The sequence below is a fragment of the Schistocerca gregaria genome, chromosome 4, assembly GCF_023897955.1.
Source record: "Schistocerca gregaria isolate iqSchGreg1 chromosome 4, iqSchGreg1.2, whole genome shotgun sequence".
NCBI classification, from domain to species: Eukaryota; Metazoa; Arthropoda; class Insecta; order Orthoptera; family Acrididae; genus Schistocerca; species Schistocerca gregaria.
Window position 1 is genome coordinate 375,426,446 of NC_064923.1, and position 23,101 is coordinate 375,449,546.

Sequence of the window (23,101 nt, forward strand, 5' to 3'; positions counted from 1 at the left end):
TGGGAACCACAGCTGACCGTACGCGAACAACAGATTACAAATACGTTGTCATTTTTTTCGTTATCAAAGTGCGCGAGCCTTGATAACGGCTCTATTCATTTTCTTTGTTTCTACAGCCTTCCCATCACTTGACTGGCTGTACAAATTGGAACTGTTCTCGGCAAGAAGACCAGCGCCGCCATACAAACATACGTGCAGAGTTATAGCCAACGGCGTAATATGTTATGTATGTAGATGTAGATACGGAGCCGCAGCTAGCCTCTAAGTCTCTCCTTAACTGAATGTCATAGCGACTGGCCTGAACAACTTGCAAACCTTACCGTTTATTTTACGTGGTAGCGGCAGTAGTGGAGAGGTATTGTAATCAATCGTTAACCTTCTGACGGTCTGAGGTAGCCCTCCACGAGTTTTGTTTCTGTGTCAAACTATTCACCTCACAGTAGCATTTGCATCCAACGTCCACAAATATTTTTGAGTATATTCCAACCTCTATCTTCCAGGACGGTGTTTGGATGTTTCCTCAAATGTACAGTCATCCTAATCTTTCATCTATTCAATCTTTTCAACAAGTTCTCTCCCCGTCACTACGCAGAGAACGTTCTTATTTCTTCAGAATGAGATTTTCACTCTGCAGCGGACTGTGCGCTGATATGAAACTTCCTGGCAGATTAAAACTGTGTGCCCGACCGAGACTCGAACTCGGGACCTTTGCCTTTCGCGGGCAAGTGCTCTACCAACTGAGCTACCGAAGCACGACTCACGCCCGGTACTCACAGCTTTACTTCTGCCAGTACCTCGTCTCCTACCTTCCAAATTTTACAGAAGCTCTCCTGCGAACCATGCAGAACTAGCACTCCTGAAAGAAAGGATATTGCGGAGACATGGCTTAGCCACAGCCTGGGGGATGTTTCCAGAATGAGATTTTCACTCTGCCGCGGAGTGTGCGCTGATATGAAACTTCCTGGCAGATTAAAACTGTGTGCCCGACCGAGACTCGAACTCGCGACCTTTGCCTTTCGCGGGCAAGTGGTTCGCAGGAGAACTTCTGTAAAGTTTGGAAGGTAGGAGACGAGGTACTGGCAGAAGTAAAGCTGTGAGTACCGGGCGTGAGTCGTGCTTCGGTAGCTCAGTTGGTAGAGCACTTGCCCGCGAAAGGCAAAGGTCCCGAGTTCGAGTCTCGGTCGGGCACACAGTTTTAATCTGCCAGGAAGTTTCTTATTTCTTATCAAACGGTTCAAATGGCTCTGAGCACGTAACATCTGAGTTCATCAGTCACCTAGAACTTAGAACTACTTAAACCTAACTTACCTAAGGACATCACACACAACCATGCCTGAGGCAGGATTCGAAGCTGCGACTGTAGCAGTCGCGCAATTCCAGTCTGAAGCGCCTAGAACCGCTCGGCCACGGAGTCCGGCTCTCTTACCACTTCATTTTCTACATCTATGTATAACAAGTCAAACGCTTCGATTCTCTTCTTATTGTCTCGCAGTTCATTATTCTTTTCAGACGTGCTCAAACTCAGATTCTCATAAATTTCCACCGTGATATAAGGCGAATGTTTGATGCTAAGGGACATCTTTTGGGCTGGTACATCATCTCTGCCTGTTCTAGTTTTGTTTACGTTATTCTTGCTTCGTCTTACATGTGTTCCTTGAATCCTCTTGATGCTACTGGACACATTGCTTCCATTACATAAGAGTTTCTCCTGTTTATATACCTTATTCCTGGTTCCTCGTAGCATTTACATCTTATTTTGTTTCTTACGGCCAGTCACCTTCCTTATATATAGTCCTTTAAGTATATTTTATTTTGTTGGTGTTTTTCATAACACTAGATATCTTTCTTGTTTAGAAGCCACGTATTTTTATCATTCCATATCCTTGTGTAATAACTCGCCATAATATTCTAATATATTTGTACCCCAAATAACTTCAACCACTTCCACTGCACGACCTAAGCTGCTGCTGTTTCTTCAACCGTATCATGTTTATCGTGAATCTAATTTCTGTTACTCTTCTTCATAGTGTGTACTCACTAGACTGTATTTCATTCTACAAGACCTACAATTGTTCCGCTCTGTTACTGAGGACAGCGCAGTTTCTTCGAGAGACAGACTCATCGGTAGATGTAGGAGATGACATAACTGTGTTACACCCTTCGTAATCCGAGCAGTTCGTCCCTGGTCCTCCATTTTCCCCCTTGTTTCTTGTAATATTGTACACTGATCGACCAGAACATTATGACCACCTACCTAATACCCTTTGGCAAGCGTAACAGCCGCGATGCGTCGTGATATGTAAGCAACGAGGCCTTTGTACGTCGCTGGGGGGAGTTGGCACCACATCTGCACAAACAAGTCACTTAATGCCCGTAAATTCACACCCAATCACATTACACGTGAGTTCGGTCGAATTCAGATCCGGCGTGTTGAGGGGCCAGTACATCAACTGGAACTCGCCATAGTGTTCCTCGAACGAGTCCATCACACTTCTGGCCTTGTGAGAGAGCCATTTTGTTGTTGAGAAATGCCAATGCCGTCGGGGAACATGGTCGTCATTAAGGGATGTACGTTGTCGGAAACCCGTATACGACACTCCTTGGCTATCATTGTACCTTGCGCGAGCTCCACTGGACCCGTGGATGACCTCTTGAATGTATCCCAGAGCCGCCAGCTTCTGTCCCGCAGTTCAGGTGTCAAGGAGCTGTTCCCCTAAAATGTGAAGGATTCGCGCCCTGCCGTAGGCTTGATGAAGAAGGTATGTGTCAGTGTCCGGTGCCGATGGAAATGTGCCCATTTCAGTCGTAGTTGCCCAATCTTGGTGTTAACATTGACACATGCATGGGTCGTCGGCTGTGAAGGCCCATCGTATGTTTAGCCACACTTGTACTCTTCTCAGCATTAAAGTGTGATCCGTGCAGAGTGGCCTCGTGGTTTGAGGCGGCATGTCACGGATAGCTCGGCCCTCCTGCCGGAGGTTCGAGTCCTTCAAATGGTTCAAATGGCTCCGAACACTATGGGACTTAACTGCTGAGGTCATCAGTCCCCTAGAACTTAGCACTTCTTAAACCTAACTAACCTAAGGACATCACAAACACCTTCACGAGGCAGGATTCGAACCTGCGACCGTAGCGGTCGCGCGGTTCCAGACTGTAGCGCCTAGAACCGCTCGGCCACTCCGGCCGGCTCGAGTCCTTCCTCGGGCGTGGGTGCGTGTGTTCGTTGTACTTAGCATAAGTTAGTTTCAGTTAGTTTAAAGTAGCGTCTATGTTTAGGGACCGATGACTTCAGCAGTTCATACACGTTTGAACATTTTGGAATTAGTATGATGTCAGTACCTCCATATTTCACCGCCTGTTCTGTTTTACCAGTCTGCTCAGCATATGATGACCGGCATCTGTAATGAGACATGGCACTCAATCCCGTGCCGTCTGGACGTGATTTCAGCTTGGACGTGCAGTTTCCGAAAGGCTCGTTCCGAGCCCTTCCGCCATCACAATCTGCCTTCAGTCAAACTCAGATGGCTCGTGCCTTCCTCATCCAACACACGGACATAACGCTCACTCATACTACAAGCACCGTCACTAGTGGTCATTCCTTGGCAGATGACGCTGCTATTTCATCGACCGATTTTTGTCGATAATAGGTCGGTGGACAAACGTTCTGGATGATTACTGTATGTTGCCTGTATTTTTCTCTGGCTTACACCGTACATCTATTTTACTGAAAATTCTAAATCCTTACACCACCTCACATAGTCGAACACTATTTGTAGCCCAATAAATGCTATGAAAGTATCTCGATTTTTCATAAGTCTGCCAGCCTTTATCAATCGCAGTGCGAGTAGAACTTCTGATACCTTTAACTTCCCCAAAGCGAAGCTGACGTTAATGTGAAGTATCCTCAATTTTAAATGGTTCAAATGCCTCTGAGCACTATGGGACTTAACTTCTGAGGTCATCAGTCCCCTAGAACCTAGAACTATTTAAACCTAACTAACCTACGGACATCACACACATCCACGGCCGAGGCGGAATCGAACCTGCGAACGTAGCGGTCGCGCGGTTCCAGACTGTAGCATCTAGAAACCGCACGGCCACTCCGGCCGGCTCCTCAGTTTCATTTTCATTTCACTTTACACTATTCTTGTCAGAAATATGAGCTTTTAAGCTGGCTGTGCGATAGTTGTTGTATTTATCTGCTGTTGCTGTATTGAGGATTTTGTAGATTTTTCCGAAAATGTGATGTACGTCTCCAAATTCATTAATTATATATGACCTGTATTGTCGCGTGGTTGCAATTCCCCGCAATGATTTTAGAAATACCAAGGAATGTAGTCTACCCTTTCTGCCTTAGCTGATCGCAAGTCACCTCAAGCTCCGTTGAGTTATTTTCTGATTTCTTATGCCCTCAATATCGATTCCAGTTCCTTCTTACGTTACGTCACTACACAGTTCCTCCGGTCGCCACCCCGACCCCCCTTCGTACAGGCCTTCGGTGTACTCTTTTCAATCTTTCTGTTCTCCCTTCTGTACTTAATGGTGGAATTCCTCTTATCCTCATCAGGCTGAAACATTTCCCTTTCAATGTAACAGAAGGTCGTCTTGACTTACCTGTTGAAACGTTTTCCTAGGGGCTCGTATTCACACTAAGAGCGCCGGGCTTGCCTGTCTCCACTTCATGAAAACGGCTTTCGCCGAGTCAAGGTGAGGCGAGAGTCCCGCCACCTTTGTCTCGGCTCCGTCGCCCCCCAGGAGGCGGGCTGTAGGGATGGGGTGGGGTGGTGTGTGGGTGGGGTTGGGCGTGGCAGTGTTTGCGGTCTGCGGTCTGCGCGTCAGCTCAGCCGTAATCCGCGGCGGCCGGCGCCCGCAGCGCGTCGCCGCCGACAGCGCCCTAATGCGTCAACCCGGCCGCGCCCGGGCGTCACCGAGCCTACCACCGCACTCTCCTGCAGTCTTCTATCAACCTCTGCTACGCAAGTTTGTACCGTACTTTCCCTCACTGCTCAATGTGGGAAAATGGCACCACGACGCTTTAGGTGCACAGTGTGTGGCAACATGTATTCGGACACCTATTAGCAGACATTAATGTGGAGTTTATAGCACCTAGACGGCTTGAGCTCTACTGGGGACATACTCAATGAAGTGTCTGATGTCCGTGGAGGAACTGCATCTTATTCCCTGGGTAACATCTCACACGACTTCCTGCAAACGTGATCTCATTCTGACGTCACATGCAATGTCGACTATACCCTACACTGGATATCGACAGTCGATGCAGCAAGCACGTTCAATTGTTTCGTATTATAACTTTCAGTATGTTATGATTACGTAGGCTTTCCCGGCTATAGTTTGGACCATCTCCGGAGTATGAAGAGGAACATAGATCGGTGGCCTTTCTTCCTTATGCTAGAGGCTTATCGTTTAAGATTGGACGAATTTTAAGGAATTTTAACATTAAGTGTGTGCTCCGCCCACCTCCTAAGATTAGGGCACTGCTCGGATCTGTGAAAGATGATTTGCGGCTTAGGAAACCCGCTGTATACAAAATTCCGTGTCAGTGTGGGAAAGCTTACATTGGCCATTCGATTCGCACAGTGCATGATAGATGTGTGGAACATCACCTTCATATGAGGCTACAACAGCCGGAAAAACCGGCAATAGCAGAACACTGCTTAAATGAGGGACACAGTATGAAATTTGATGAAACTGTGGTAGTTGCCAACATTTCCGGTTTTTGGAACAGTGTCTATAAAGAGGCGATTGAAATTAGGTTGGCTGATTATTTAATCAACAGAGACAATGGGTTTCCTCTTAGCAAGACGTGGAATCCTGTATTACCTCGCATCAAAATTGAACGTTCTTCGGTGCGACCCTGAGTGCGAGATATCGTTGGCAGCAGTGTTCCACTAAGGGCGGCGCGACCTCCCTGTCTTGGAGGGAAGCAACCGTAATGGGCGGCGCATCCGCTGTGTACTGATCAGTGGCCTGTATAGGACGTCGATTCTGCAACCTGGCGTCAGCTCTCAGCGGGACTCATCAGCAGAAGCAGCATTTTCCTGAACGTGGCTACCACTTGCATCGCCGAAATATCAAGTTGATTTTAGAATCCGGCAGCAAACCAGAAGATACTTTCAGTATGTTGTCTGAAGGCAGTAGCCTGCCGTTGTGGCCGAGTGGTTCTAGGTGCCTCACTCCGTAACCGCGCGACCGCTACAGTCGCAGGTTCTAATCCTGCTCGGGTATGGATGTGTGTGATGTCCTTACCTTAGTTAGGTTTAAGTAGTTCTAAGTTCTAGGGGTCTGATGACCTCAAATGTTAAGTCCCATAGTGTTCAGAGCCATCGAACCATTTGAAGGCAGTAGTGCATTGAAAATGTGTCATAAACCGTCATCCATATCATTAAATGTCTGTGAATAACGTATCAATGATACAAGCCTACAAGGGGCAGTATGAGAACCGAGACATGAGACGAAAATCACATGTCTAAGCCCTAGCATAATGGATAATCTCGTGGTATACGGAGTCGAAGGAAGTAGGACCGCATCCTGCTGCATGCTTTTTACTTATCTTAGTGATGTACTAAAATGTAGACTTTCACGACCGGAAATATCATGTCCATCTGGGTTGTTATGCCGTGGTCGGTTGATGAATTTTGTCTCAATTCCCAACGTTTCGTCTCCGACTACGGGAGAGATTTTCAAGGGGGTCCGTAGGTCGATGGAAGGTCCAACACACCCACTGGCTCAAATAATTATAATGGACTTAGTGATGTAATCATATTCTGAGAGTTTCTTATGAATGAAACACAAGTATGTTCTCCAATACTCGATGTCAATTAACATTTCCGTCTGTTTAGAGAGCGGAGGAGCGGATAAATAAATGCCTATGTTGCCATTAATTTACGTCTATGGTCACAAACTTTTGTTAACAGATTATCGGTTCCGGTCTTTAATGACCATCATCAGATCTGTTTCAAAAAAACAAGCCACTATGGCTGCAGTACATTAGGACTTTGTTTTTATGAAACAGATCTGATGATGGTCATTAAAGACCGAAACCAGTAATCTGTTAACAAACGTTTGTGACCATAGACATAAATTAAAGGAAAAATGTTACATACGCGGTTCACTGTTTTTACTCGGTGATGTCGCAGCTTGTGAAAATAATTGGCTGCTTATTTCCAAATATGTAGTGAAATCCGAGTGTGTGCTTGGGCAAGAACCTAAGTGGAAAGCTTAAACTGCTGCATATGTAACAATGAACACAAACATTCATATTCATCCTTGTCACAAATATTTTACGTGTAACTCTCGTCCAACAAGACTTCTCGCAACCGCTAACGACATGGGTGAACTGTTACCCACGCGAGAGAGGCCGGCACCGAACGCTAATTCTGAATTAGGCGTTTTCTTAAGTGGAACGAAGGGACCACGCCCTAACCGTGGAAAACAGGCTCATATTGTACCCACATCTCCCATGTACTTCACTACTGGCACTATACATGACGGCAGGTAACGGTCTTCTAGGCATCCGCTAAACCCAATGGCTTCCATACAACTTTCAAGGAGTGTAGCATGATTCTCCGCTCCAAATCAGTCGATTTGGCATCCAACTTTCAGTGGTACAGAAATTGGTGGCTTACGCGGAGCTTGTTCAGCCAACGTACCATTGACTGGCCAAGCATAGTCTTGTTACCAGCTGAACTCCTGGTATGACTCTGTTACTAAAAAGTGATCCCTTTCACTGATTTCATTCAAATTTTTACACTCATCATCTGCTGAGCTCGAATGTCCGTGTCCGTCAGTGCATGATGTCTGCCTGTTCTTAGTTTAGTTTCAGCCAACAGTGGAAAACAGTTCCTTTCTACAAATACTAGATGAACTGATAGTGGGTCTAAGAGGTTCCCAGCTGGAATTATTTGAGATAGGATTTCCAGTCACGACATTTATTTGAAACCAGAGAAATCTTTCAAAAAGCTGTATTAGAACAATGGGGATTGTTATACTTTTAAATTCCTTTTCGGGGACAGTACTTTGCTGACAAAAATATGAAGGTGCAAAGTGATTGTTTGTTAATCGGTAAAAATCTATCACAGAGAAATTTAAAAAAATTGTTCGTGGGATTTAATCTTTACCGAATACCAACAAAATACCTCTGCGGAGACTGTAATGAAAAACATGTTTTCCCATTTTATTAACTTCTAAATCTTAGGTTACAGTAAATGCCATAGCCGAAGTTTTCCGCTTTCCGCAACCGCGAATGAAACTGCGTCTCTCATTTCTGTGGCAGATTCTGCAGTCGACAGGTAATAACAAGCTGCTGCAGGAGCGTGAGCCTTTGACGTACAGTGAAGGGCTGGCCACTGAAGCGGCAGTTCTCGGTACTTGTTCTGTTACAAAATGCATCTGCACCCTAATAGACATGTTACGAATTCAGAGAAATCTCAGTGTTCCCGCATTTTATCCTCTGCTGTTTGATTTGTAAATGGTGAGCATAAGAACGAATGGCGATAAAATTCGGTATTTACTCTGATTCTGAATCACGGTCGTTTCATGAAATGTATTCCGGCTTAATCCTTCTTACACAGTAAACAACCCCCGGTACACAAACTTGTGCCATCTGCCACTGGAGAGGGAAAGGCACCTGTAAAGCTCTCAGGCTTAATAAACGACAGCTTTCTTTTCTTCCTGTCTACAGCACTGATTCCACCTGGTAAGGGTCATAGACTGGACACACACTCAACAGGCAAATGAGTGTTCTTAGGTACTTCCATCTTGAGTTAATCAAATTTCTCTGCAATTCATAAACAGTAGCTTTCTGCTGTTGGTACGTATTGTTCTACGTGCTCATCCCGTTGCTACGGATGCGCACTCTTTGGCTTTTTGCAGCTGTGACTCTCTTAGAGATTACTCACCTGTTGTGAGAATCTGACGGTTATGGGACTTTCCATCTACCTTTCAGCAGTAAGCTACATTTACTTCGTTGAAAGTTACTGCCAGTCCGACTCTACAATGTCCTCACAATTCTTTGACGTTGCGACCTCTCTGTAAAACAGCATCATCTAGGATAAACATTACGATCCTTACGTTTTTGTGCATTAGATTATTTATGAGGGGCAGTGAAATAAAAACAAAACGAGGTAAAAAGTAAGTAAAATGTTTATTATATCAAAAATAATCAACATAACTGTTCGTACGTTTATTGCACTATGAGGCAAGATGGTCAGTAATTACGTGGAGAAATCTTTGCGATTGCTTACGGAATCATGATTGTACACAGGTGTGCACCTCTTCGTCCCAGTCAAATCGAGAACTAAGAATGTTTTTCTTCAGGTCTCCACCATATGGAAATGTATGGGAAGAGATCGGAGCTGTATAGAGGATGTGTACTGGCTTCCCAGCGAAACTTCTACAGCATAGACACTGTTTCATTTTCTGACACTATATCGTAGTTATTCTATTGAGTGCAGTGAATGCGAGGAAATCTTTGCAGGGAGATGCGCTCCCGCTGTGGTCTCAGTTCCTATTTATCAGCAGGAGGAGGTCGGTGAATCTCGTTGCGAGGGGGCGAGCGTCTCTGAGGATTTTGGCAGTTTTCTGAAAGTTGGTATGTGGGCCCAAACGTTTCCAAGGTTGCTTCGACTATGCTACAGAAGTTTAGCTGGGAAGCCCCTGCACACCTTTCATACAGGCCCGATCTCTCCCAGGCGCTTTACATTTTTTTGCGTCCTCAAGAAAGACATTCATGGCCATCGATTTGCTTTGAACAAAGTGGTGCACCCTGCAAACAACCTTGACTCCATAGGAAACATCCACCAACGCTTTGACCATTTTGGCTCACGGCAAATGTCTTTTTCCAACATAATTTTCGAAAGTATTCGAAAAACTAGTGTACTCAAGAGCACTCGCACACTTACATAGAAGCAATTTACTTGTCATATCAAAGTCTGGAATCGAGAAGGGTCGCTCGACTGAGAATGATATTTTACGTTTACTCATCAAATAAAACAAGCTGTAAATAATATGTCACCATTTGGTATTTTTTGTGATTTTCCAAGGCGTTTGATGGGATAAGTCATGTTACTCTGTTTAAAAAGCTCAGTTTTATGGAACTTATGGCTTTACACACAGCTGGCTTGAATTATACTTAACAAACGGAACGCAAAAGATATTGCTGAATAACCCAGATGTCAGGAAGGCAGAAAATTTTAGTGACTGAGGAACAAAAACTAGAAAAACTGAGTCACAATGAGAGTCTCACACCGTTCAATTTTAGGTCCACATCTATTCCTTATATTGTGAATGATCTTCCATTTAACAGTCAAAAAGCGGAATTGGTACCTGTAAACGATACTAGTGTTATAAAGCAACAGAATAGCTAGTGAATGACATTTTCCAAGGAATTATTAAGTGGTACACTGAAAATGGACTCTCCCTTAGTTCTGAAAAAAAAAGAAAAAAAAACATATTACCTTCAATTCCGCACAACAAGTGATGTAGCACATGGGCATGGGTCTGTGGATAGGGTAGAATCATATGAGCTTCTTAAACAGAAGTTCTGCTACGTTTGCTCTTTGTATAGTTGCTAATCTTGGATACAAACGTATCAACCTCCTGACATATTTTCTCGTGTTTCTGCTCAATAATGCACTACGAAATAATTTTGTTGGGTAACTCACAACTTAAAAAGCAAGTACTGATTGCATGAAAGCGAGCAGTAAGGAAAATATGACGTCATGTGGGTACCTTTCCAAGGAGCCAGGAATTTTAACTGCGTCGCTACTGTACATGTATTCACTTACGAAATTCGTCATAAATAATCCATCCAGTTGGAAAGGAACAGTGATGTCCATACTAGAGGGAACAATAAAATTTATTACTCTTTGTTTAAGCTACCAGTGGCTCAGAAAGTAGTTCATTATGCAGCAACAAAAATGTTTGATCATTGGCCCAACAACAAAATGTCAGACAGGTAGCGAAGCAAGTTTAAAATGTAATTCAAAATCAATTTTTCTGGACAACTCCTTCTATTCAGTTGGCGAATTTCTACTTGGAAACAGGTAGTCGGAAAAGCATTAAGTGTGGTTGCATGAAAAGGACTAAAAATAATTATGGGTTCATTGATCTTAACACTGGTCCTGTATACATAACTTGTACACCGACTGGTTACATATCATTGCGATGAAAGAACCGTTCAAATGCTCTATGGAACATGTAATTAACTATCTAACTAACGATATTAACAACTATGGCCATGTCTTTAAGTAATAAACGGTTTACATACTTTTGTTTTCTCCCCGTCTGTCTCGTCTTCTTTTGAAGGCCACTTATATTTACTTTGTGACCACCTACTTAACAGCGACTTGGTGCACCTTCAGAATGCAACACAAGATCGTGCTATGTGACGTGGAATCAGTAAGTTATTATCAGGTTTTCGTTGAACTGTGGCAAACCACTGTATCACGATTCTGGCCTTGCGACACTGACAGTTACCCTGCTGAAGATGCCATCACTGACGAGGAAGACATTAAGAGATAGCATAATATTCAGATATTATGGTGCCTCGTGACCCCAGGCAGTTAACCCATGAAAGCACAGGTGAATGACTGTCGTAGCATGATACTGCCTCCACTGTTCTGCGTCGGTGACACGGCTCACGTTTCGAACAAGCATTCGTCTGGATGATGCCATGTCCAGAAATGCCCATCTGCCTCGTATAATAAGGAATATGAGTCATTCCACAAGGACATATTTTATCATTGATTCAAAGTCCAAACTTGATGATCCTGTGCTATCTGTAATCCGAACAGACAATGCCAGTGGATCAGTGGGGGGATCATCTAGGTCTGCTCATGAGCTGAGTGTTCAGCAATGTGGACTGGATGGTCTGCTCCAAAATAATTGTTATACTGCTACAGATCTGCCTCAGATCGCCGCCGATCCTGTTTTACAGAGAGGGCACCGTCTTTATCCACTTTCCGTAAATGATCACGACAGTAGCACGTGAACAACAACAAGTTATAGGCGCTGGCGCTTGTGAATGTACTTATATTCAGTGTGACTCCGCGATGGCGTTACAATCTTTCAATGATTATGGGCTAGAATAAATGTGTCAATTTCAGATACGAGTCTCTCTGCAGGACACGATCGAGTCAAAAGTTATAAGCGAAAACAGCTCTGATACCTCTGACATGTAACGGTACTGTTGTTGCTAATATTGTACGGTAGGCATCTTTCAGAGGTGGTGATATGAACCAGAAAAAGAAAAAAATGTCTAGCAACCCTGGGCTCGAAAAGCATATCTTAAGAGTTATGAGCACTTGTTCAACAGAGGAGATGTGTTCTACACTATCGAAGACGAACAAGTGCTCATAGCTACTCAGGTGTCAATTTTAGAGCCCATGTTCCCAAGATTTTTTTTTTCTTGGTTTGATCCATACTACCACCTCTGAAAGTTGCATTGCCTACTGTCTTAGCAACAACCGTACATGTACTACACTATCAGAGGTATTTATCCATCATGCTTGAAAGTTTGTAACGTCATCGCGGAATGTCCTCACCTCGTGGTCGTGCGGTAGCGTTCTCGCTTCCCACGCCCGGGTTCCCGGGTTCGATTCCCAGTGGGGTCGGGGATTTTCTCTGTCTCATGATGACTGGGTGTTGTGTGATGTCCTTAGGTTAGTTAGGTTTAAGTGGTTCTAAGTTCTAGGGGACTGATGACCATAGATGTTAAGTCCCATAGTGCTCAGAGCCATTTCATCACGGAATCACCCTGTATACACATACATATAAAGGCGGTGGTGGCTGTAAAGCTGACGCTCTGCAGCTTCTTCGGATGGCGTTTTCGGACATGAGTTCCTATCCAAAATGTTATGTACATACTCCCGTCTACAAGTCCTAGAAATTTGTAACGACATTTTCCGAATAGCCTTCATACTTTGCTTACCAAGACACGTACTGCCGACACCACAAGGCGGTATTCAATCTCGCGGTGTGCGATGCTAATAGTGTTTCGGCTCAACGGTGTATATTGTGAACAGTAACCATAGTAAAGCACTCCCTTTCGTTTCCGATTATTTCTATGCGTTAACAAAGGTGTGCTGCGTTATCCCCTGTCATGTCACGTTGATATGACCACCGAATGTTCGACGTCAGTGCGCAACAACCCCACATAGACGGCAGATGGCGATACTGGCAGTAGAAGGTATACAAGGCGTCTCGGGGCGACGCGGAAAACAGTGTTGTGTTTGTCGTAATGCGAAAAGCGGAGCAATTTATATGGCGACCAAAAGGGCATGACCATTGGCTTTCGGGTCAAGGGTGGAAGCTTTTACGAAACAGATTAGTTCGTAATCTGATCGCGTGCCGCCGTGGTTAAAGTACACCGTGCATGACGAAATGACAGTATCCAAAACTGGCGCCGAGTCAACTACAGTGCACCACTGAGGTGAACGACGAGTTTTGTACGAACGAAAATACGTGTACATATTGAGCAACTGACCGCCCAAATGAACCAAGGGGCTGCCAACACTGTTCCCTCAACGACCGTTCAGCCAACGTTGGTGCGTAAGGGTGCCCGCGGCACCAAAGATGACTGTTGTTCATCGGCGACGAAGGCGGGAATTTGCACGCCAGGACCACAGTTGGGCGTCCACTGAGTGCACACAGGTGACCTTTTCAGATGACTCACGTTTTATGCTCCATTGGACAGATGGCCAGTGGCGTGTACGGCGTAAAACGACAGAAAGCAAAGAGTCCAGGCCACAAGAGGGAGCGTTGTAGTCTGGGGAAAGTGTTCATGGCATTCCCTGTGTGATCTCGTCATTCTCGAAGGTCAGCGTATCAACAGAAGTTTGCATCTATTTTTGGGGACAATGTCTACCCCTTCATGCTGTTTGATTTTTCTCGGCAGGATGGCATCTGCCAGCAGGACAGTACAACGTGTCACACCACTCGCAGTGTATGTGCGTTGTTCGAAGAGAACCAGGCTGAGTTTATTGTACTCTACTGGCTTAAGCCAGATCGAGAATCTGTGAGAGAAACTTGACTGGCTGTTCGTGCCATGAATCCTCAACCGAGAAACCTAGTGCAGCTGGCTCGCCTCGGCACGGGAGTCTAGATGGCTTCACATGCTTGCGGGGCCTTCCAGAACTTCATTGACGGTGTTCCTGCACAACTATCAGTAGTCCACGCTCCAAGAGTCGTTATTCAGGGTTTCCAAAGATGGTTACATTAATTTGACTGGATAGCGTATTTGACAGGAAGATTCGAAATCAACCACAGAACTGATTCAGAAATCTCGAATTCGGCTTACTAGGTCTTAGTTAAGCAGTATAGCTACCTATTTCCTTATTACTTTTAGAAGATAGCTGTTTGTCTGATCTATGTTATATTCTACACAGGAAACTTCCGGTCTCCTTAAAATGCATTCCATATTGACAGTGACAGTATATGTTTGACGTATCTGACCCTTCTAGAATTAGGAAGTACTCTGTGTGTTTTTTCTAGTCGCTTGGAAAGCTTCGTTGTTCCAGCAGCTTCGAGAAACTTCAGTGGAAGTCGAAGAAGGTATTTCTAACTATATCACATTCTAGTCTATTCAGTGATTTTAGTTGATATTCTTACTCCTTACTCGTTTCGGCCTGCATGCTGCGATTGAAAGGATTAACCGTAATATTATCCTCCTTAGAGGTTAGCTTTTCAAGGTGGCATTATCTACCCCATCCTTCATTCCGGTACTGGTAAGGTAACTGAGCGATCAAATAGACGATGTCTAAACAGTTTAATAACTTTACGTAAGACCAGACAGAAGAAATTTTTACATCTCGTCCACAGGTAGTTTAGAAGGTGCACTGAACTGTACATTCAACAAAGTGAGCAGTCGTTTGAAGATCTCAATTAAATGAACATTCCACCATCAGAACACTCATTTGCATACAGCCAGTGCTAGTTATATTGTACGCGGCATGTTGCATCCACTCCCACAACTTTGATTTTTTCGAGTACCCTAAATAAAATTGATAGAAATTTGCTTTAAACTAATTATTACAGAATTGGTTTAACTGCATCGTATACGTGATAGATATAATAATATTCTATTTAAAAAGTTATAACTCATTGCTGTAATTAGCTGAAAAATAATTATGTTCATAACTTCGCAGAAAGAGTACATAATGTCCGTTACGAATATTTATATTAATAATAATGCTTTCGCTTTTTTTTAGTTACAAAAAAACATATGAACTTAAACACCTTGTGTGTTATTGTGTTTTCAAGGTCAGAACTCGGCCGAATAGATATGTAGAAGAAGTAGAATACCGATCTTTACTGACATAGTGAGCGAGAATATTTTTGTTGTTTGTTTCCTCAGAAATAAATCTCTCCCGTCGGTGGTGTGAACATATTCAGCAGTTTTGACGGAAGAGTAACTCAAGTGCTCGCTAGCGGCATATGTAGTACTTCTGACAGTTCCAAACCTGACATTCTTTAAGCATTACTTCACTTTCCAGCTGAATGTGTATAGAACTTCTGCCAAATGTAAGTATCTGTGTTCTTTGTAAGAAATTGACTGAGTACTTAAACAGGAGGTAACGCACTCTAAATTCTGTGACGAACACCTCTCCTTGTCAGTTGCATAATATTTTAGATTGTAAATAAAATACGGGAACAGTAATTTTACTACCTGGTTATTATGCATGGCGGCGCCTGGCACGTACACAGCGAAATATTAACATGCAGTATTTCATTTCATACATGCGATATAGTCAACACATCACAATTTAAATTTTACTTTTTTCAACATAAATCGTGCTGTAGCTCTTAGCAACGGAACTGCGTGCTCCATATGAATGCAGGTCATTGCTGGAGTATCCTAACGCGTAATCTGATATCGGTAATATTTATAGCCAAGGTGGTATAGTCTTATCAACGTAATACAAAAATAATTGTGACAAAATATCGTCCCAAAGTCAATCCCAGTCATAAAATGTTTAAATAAATGGGTCTGACGACACTGATTTCTATTACAAAAGTCTGGTACTCTTCAGGGGTATGTTATAATTGTCTATGATTAATATCTGATGCTCGAAATAATTTCTGCCCCCTGAAGTGACGCTGTGCACAAAACGTTTACCTAAATGTGTCTGACAATTGATTTCTGTAACAAAATGTCATAGCACACTTGGCCGTTACGCTAGTGTTGTCTACGATTAATATCGTGCACTGTAATTAATATCTACTAACTCATTTATGCTACCCCCCCCCCCCCCCCCCCATGAACCATGGACCTTGCCGTTGGTGGGGTGGCTTGCGTGCCTCAGCGATACAGATGGCCGTACCGTAGGTGCAACCACAACGGAGGGATATCTGTTGAGAGGCCAGACAAACGTGTGGTTCCTGAAGAGGGGCAGCAGCCTTTTCAGTAGTTGCAGGGGCAACAGTCTGGATGATTGACTGATCTGGCCTTGCAACATTAACCAAAACGGCCTTGCTGTGCTGGTACTGCGAACGGCTGAAAGCAAGGGGAAACTACAGCCGTAATTTTTCCCGAGGACATGCAGCTTTACTGTATGATTAAATGATGATGGCATCATCTTGGGTAAAATATTCCGGAGGTAAAATAGTCCCCCATTCGGATCTCCGGGCGGGGACTACTCAGGAGGATGTCGTTATCAGGAGAAAGAAAACTGGTGTTCTACGGATCGGAGCGTGGAATGTCAGATCCCTTAATCGGGCAGGTAGGTTAGAAAATTTAAAAAGGGAAATGGATAGGTTAAAGTTAGATATAGTGGGAATTAGTGAAGTTCGGTGGCAGGAGGAACAAGACTTCTGGTCAGGTGATTATAGGGTTATAAACACAAAATCAAATAGGGGTAATGCAGGAGTAGGTTTAATAATGAATAGGAAAATAGGAATGCGGGTAAGCTACTACAAACAGCATAGTGAACGCATTATTGTGGCCAAGATAGATACGAAGCCCACACCTACTACAGTAGTACAAGTTTATATGCCAACTAGCTCTGCAGATGACGAAGAAATTGAAGAAATGTACGATGAAATAAAAGAAATTATTCAGATAGTGAAGGGAGACGAAAATTTAATAGTAATGGGTGACTGGAATTCGAGTGTAGGAAAAGGGAGAGAAGGAAACATAGTAGGTGAATATGGATTGGGGCTAAGAAATGAAAGAGGAAGCCGCCTAGTAGAATTTTGTACAGAGCACAACTTAGTCATAGGTAACACTTGGTTTAAGAATCATGAAAGAAGGTTGTATACGTGGAAGAACCCTGGAGATACTAAAAGGTATCAGATAGATTATATAATGGTAAGACAGAGATTTAGGAACCAGGTTTTAAGTTGTAAGACATTTCCAGGGGCAGATGTGGACTCTGACCACAATCTATTGGTTATGACCTGTAGATTAAAACTGAAGAAACTGCAAAAATGTGGGAAATTAAGGAGATGGGACCTGGATAAACTGAAAGAACCAGAGGTTGTACAGAGTTTCAGGGAGAGCATAAGGGAACAATTGACAGGAATAGGGGAAAGAAATACAGTAGAAGAAGAATGGGTAGCTCTGAGGGATGAAGTAGTGAAGGCAGCAGAGGATAAAGTAGGTAAAAAGACGAGGGCTGCTAGGAATCCTTGGGTAACAGAAGAAATATTGAATTTAATTGATGAAAGGAGAAAATATAAAAATGCAGTAAATGAAGCAGGCAAAAAGGAATACAAACGTCTCAAAAATGAGATCGACAGGAAGTGCAAAATGGCTAAACAGGGATGGCTAGAGGACAAATGTAAGGATGTAGAAGCTTATCTCACTAGGGGTAAGATAGATACTGCCTACAGGAAAATTAAAGAGACCTTTGGAGAGAAGAGAACCACGTGTATGAATATCAAGAGCTCAGATGGCAACCCAGTTCTAAGCAAAGAAGGGAAGGCAGAAAGGTGGAAGGAGTATATAGAAGGTTTATACAAGGGTGATGTACTTGAGGACAATATTATGGAAATGGAAGAGGATGTAGATGAAGACGAAATGGGTGATACGATACTGCGTGAAGAGTTTGACAGAGCACTGAAAGACCTGAGTCGAAACAAGGCCCCCGGAGTAGACAACATTCCATTAGAACTACTGACGGCCTTGGGAGAGCCAGTCATGACAAAACTCTACCAGCTGGTGAGCAAGATGTATGAGACAGGCGAAATACCCTCAGACTTCAAGAAGAATATAATAATTCCAATCCCAAAGAAAGCAGGTGCTGACAGATGTGAAAATTACCGAACTATCACTTTAATAAGTCACAGCTGCAAAATACTAACGCGAATTCTTTACAGACGAATGGAAAAACTGGTAGATGCGGACCTCGGGGAGGATCAGTTTGGATTCCGTCGAAATGTTGGAACACGTGAGGCAATACTGACCTTACGACTTATCTTAGAAGAAAGATTAAGAAAAGGCAAACCTACGTTTCTAGCATTTGTAGACTTAGAGAAAGCTTTTGACAATGTTGACTGGAATACTCTTTTTCAAATTCTAAAGGTGGCGGGGGTAAAATACAGGGAGCGAAAGGCTATTTACAATTTGTACAGAAACCAGATGGCAGTCATAAGAGTCGAGGGGCATGAAAGGGAAGCAGTGGTTGGGAAAGGAGTGAGACAGGGTTGTAGCCTCTCCCCGATGTTATTCAATCTGTATATTGCGCAAGCAGTAAAGGAAACAAAAGAAAAATTTGGAGTAGGTATTAAAATTCATGGAGACGAAGTAAAAACTTTGAGGTTCGCCGATGACATCGTAATTCTGTCAGAGACGGCAAAGGACTTGGAAGAGCAGTTGAACGGAATGGACAGTGTCTTGAAAGGAGGATATAAGATGAACATCAACAAAAGCAAAACGAGGATAATGGAATGTAGTCCAATTAAATCGGGTGATGCTGAGGGAATTAGATTAGGAAATGAGACACTTAAAGTAGTAAAGGAGTTTTGCTATTTAGGAAGTAAAATAACTGATGATGGTCGAAGTAGAGAGGATATAAAATGTAGACTGGCAATGGCAAGGAAAGCGTTTCTGAAGAAGAGAAATTTGTTAACATCGAATATAGTTTTAAGTGTCAGGAAGTCATTTCTGAAAATCTTTGTTTGGAGTGTAGCCATGTATGGAAGTGAAACATGGACAATAACTAGTTTGGACAAGAAGAGAATAGAAGCTTTCGAAATGTGGTGCTACAAAAGAATACTGAAGATAAGGTGGATAGATCACGTAACTAATGAGGAGGTATTGAATAGGATTGGGGAGAAGAGAAGTTTGTGGCACAACTTGACTAGAAGAAGGGATCGGTTGGTAGGACATGTTTTGAGGCATCAAGGGATCACAAATTTAGCATTGGAGGGCAGTGTGGAGGGTAAAAATCGTAGAGGGAGACCGAGAGATGAGTACACTAAGCAGATTCAGAAGGATGTAGGTTGCAGTAGGTACTGGGAGATGAAGAAGCTTGCACAGGATAAAGTAGCATGGAGAGCTGCATCAAACCAGTCTCCGGACTGAAGACCACAACAACAACAACAACTCATTTATCAAGTAATTTGTAGACTCGAGATGAAAAAAAGGAAATTCAATAATGTTTCACATTCAAGACCACTGCTGATTTGTATTGGAATGTTTCAATGTGGAACCATGAAAACAAAATTATCTTTTTTGTTAGAACCCAGAGTACGAATAAACCCTAAAAATGGCAGTGCCGTGAGCTACATGACTACTTCTAAGTATCTCCCAGTGCCTCCAAAAACTAAGCGCTAAGCACACTGAAGTTTCCATGATTTTGTCAAAAATGACGTGTGAAACTGCAAAATTAAAGCAGGTTTTTTATCTTTAAAAGGAAGAGACTCATCAAGTGATAATCGAAATGCAGATGTTGTCTCGGTTGAAACGCAAAATATGACAGAGATATTTTAACTGTTGAAATAGTTTTCATTCTACTCTTGACATTTTCATTAATGGTAATCAATGTCGATGTTGACTGTATTTACAAAATACCTTGTATTTGACGTACACTATGTGATCAGAAGTATCCGGACACCTGGCTGTAAATGACTTACAAGTTCGTGGTGCCCTCCATCGGTAATGCTGGAATTCACTATGGGGTTGGCCCATCTTTAGCCTTGATGACACCCATTCTAGCAGAAATATGTTCAATCAGGTGCTGGAAGGTTTCTTAGGAAAAGCCATCCCATTCATCACGGAGCGCTGCAGTGAGGAGAGGTATTGATGTCGGTCGGTAAGGCCTGGTACGAAGTCAGCGTTCCAAAACATTCCAAAGGTGTTCTATAATATTCAGGTCAGGTCTCCGTGCAGGCCAGTTCATTACAGGGATGTTATTGTCCTTGAAACCACTCCGCCGCAGGCCGCGCATTATGAACAGATGCTCGATCGTGTTGAAAGATGCAATCGTCATCCCCGAATTGTTCTTCAACAGTGGGAAGCAAGGAGGTGCTTAAAACATCAATGTAGGCCTGTACTGTGATAGTGCCATGCAAAACAATAAGGGGTGCAATCCGTCTCCATGAAAAACACGACCACACCATAACGCCACCGCGTCCGAATTTTACTGTTGGCACTAACACTCTGGCAGATGATGGTCACCTTGCTTTCGCCATACTCACACCCTGTAATCGGATCTCCACATTGTGTACCGCGATTCGTCACTCCATACAACATTTTTCCACTATTCAATCGTCCAATGCTTACGCTCCTTACACCAAGCGAGGCGTCGTTTGGCGTTTACCGGCTTGATGTGTGGCGTAAGAGCAGCCGCTCGACCATGAAATCCAAGTGTTCTCACCTCCTGCTTAACTGTTGCAGTACTTGCAGTGGAACCTGGTGCAATTTAGAATTCCTGCGTGATGGCCTGGATGGATATCTGCCTATTACACATTAAGATCCTCTTCAACTGTCGGTGGCCTGTGTCAATCAACAGACGAGAACGGCCTGTACGCTTTTGTGCTGTACGTTTCCCTTCACGTTCCCACTTCACTATCACATTGGGAACAGTGGACCTATGGATGTTTAGGAGTGTGGAAATCTCCCGTACAGACGTATGACACAAGTGACAACGTTCGAAGTCCGTGAGTTCCGCGGAGCGCCCCACTCTGCTCTCGCATTATGTGTAATTACTACTGAGGTCACTGGTATGGAATACCTGTCAGTAGGTGGCAGCACAATGCACCAAATATGAAAAAGATATGTTTTGAGGATGTCCGGATATTTTTGATCACGTAGTGTCAATCACGATTCACGTATTTCGTTTTTTAACCGTTGGTACCATGTTTTACCCATCGACGATATGCCTTCAGCACAGTCCCTTCATCAACATTTTCTCTGTCGTATTTGGCTACGAGAAGTCTTAACATACTCGTCACTGAGTGAAATGGGTCATAGTCTATAAAAAAAATTTTAATTACTGTACACACCAAACCTTAAAAATCCGAAAGTTCTTAACGTATTGCTTTGAAATTTTGACACAGGGTCGAATTCGAATAAGTGCATGTTTGTACACATCTATTTTTAATATACAAATAAAGACGCAATATACAGAGAGGTAACATTATTACCAAAAATCTCGAAAAGTTCATGACAGATTCACTTCAAAATTTTCACACAGTAATTTAATGAGTACTTGGACGTATGTTCAGTGAAACAATGTTAGTAAACAAGAAAGTTGTATTCATGGCTGGTTGGCTGATTACATTACTACTGCAGAATTTGTTCTTGCAATAACAACAGGAAAGCGTCAATGTATGATACGAGGGGGGCGGGGAGGGGGGAGGTAGGGGAGATGGGTAGAGGATTGGGAGGATATGGATATAGAAAACGGAAAGCAGGTGATGGATAGAGAGAGGGTGCAGGAGGAGATGGAGAGAGAGGAGGGGAAGAGAAGATGGAAATGGAAAGGAGGGAACACGTGATGGGTAAACAGAGGGGAAAGAAGGGGTCTGGAGAAGCTGGATATAGGGGGACGGGGGTGGGGGGGGGGGGGAAGAAAGAGGAGTAAGACAAAGGAGATGGACAGGAGAGGGGGAGATTAGAACGTATATCCAGTTCCCATATGTACTAGAAACTGTGCTTTCCCTATTCTTCCCGCCCATTTAACCAACCTGAGCTGGGAACAAGTAGTTCAATATAAATTGCCGTCTACGACTTTTCGGTATCCTACATCGCTGATTATCACCATAGTGACAGTTTATTAACTTCTCTAGTATTGGAGCTTAGTTACAGTGGTGTTGGCTTTCGTAGAGTAGACGTAGTTCTCATGTTACCGTCAGTGTATTTTACGTCCTTAACTAATTTAAATGGGTTGCTGCATACTTTCGTGATAGCAATATGTCTAGTTACGCTTAAGACTTTACTATTTTCATGTCGAATACTTTCGGTTCAATTATCAGAAAGAGAAAATCAACTTGACTTCAGTGTCTGCTTGCAGAAGATATCATCGTTGTCATGTTCTTATTATCAGAAAGAGAAACGCAACTTGACTTTAACCACTGCATGGTAAAAAATGTCATTAGTACCACATTTGCAGGCCGTCGGATTGTTCGTAAGGGGCGTACTGTATGATATTTATCAGCAGCTGCTACGGCAGCGACATTTTTATTTCCTTATTTTGACGGTAAATTGTTGGATTTTACCATCAGATACCTATAAATAAGACACCACGCACGTAACTGACATAGCAGAAAGGACAGGTGAGATACGGGCGTATGCGTGGGACAAATTTAGGCTCCAATAGATCTGCTACATCACATCTAAATCAAATGACTTTTCCAAAAAGCTTAATGTACTCTGATCTGTACTGATATTGTGTAATCGGTATCATTGGATTTTTAAATATCTATCAAAATACTAAATTTCTTTTTTGTTTGTAAATTTTCCAATGATATTGTTAAAATTCACACTATCCATGTAGCCAACTAAAGACAGTTATGTTGTTCGTAAATATCTATAGGCGCTAAAAAGAGCACACATATAAGGAATATCCAAACAATAAGCCTAAAGAAAACTGATACTAATTTATGTAACCTATTTTCAACCTGAAAGCAAGGAATTGTA

The 23,101-nt window shown here is 43.1% G+C and overlaps 1 protein-coding gene and 2 non-coding genes across 4 annotated transcripts in view; 1 reads left to right on the top strand and 2 right to left on the bottom strand.

Moving 5' to 3' along the window:
• The window catches only part of LOC126266694 (neural cell adhesion molecule 2), a 571,136-nt gene that overhangs the window by 406,993 nt on the left and 141,042 nt on the right, over nt 1–23,101 (bottom strand). The gene's annotated exons all lie outside the window — the stretch shown is intronic.
• On the bottom strand, nt 679–753 carry Trnas-cga (transfer RNA serine (anticodon CGA)). Its single transcript has one exon. It is a non-coding gene; the product is annotated as a tRNA-Ser (tRNA).
• Trnas-cga (transfer RNA serine (anticodon CGA)) lies at nt 1,115–1,189 on the top strand. The gene has a single exon. It is a non-coding gene; the product is annotated as a tRNA-Ser (tRNA).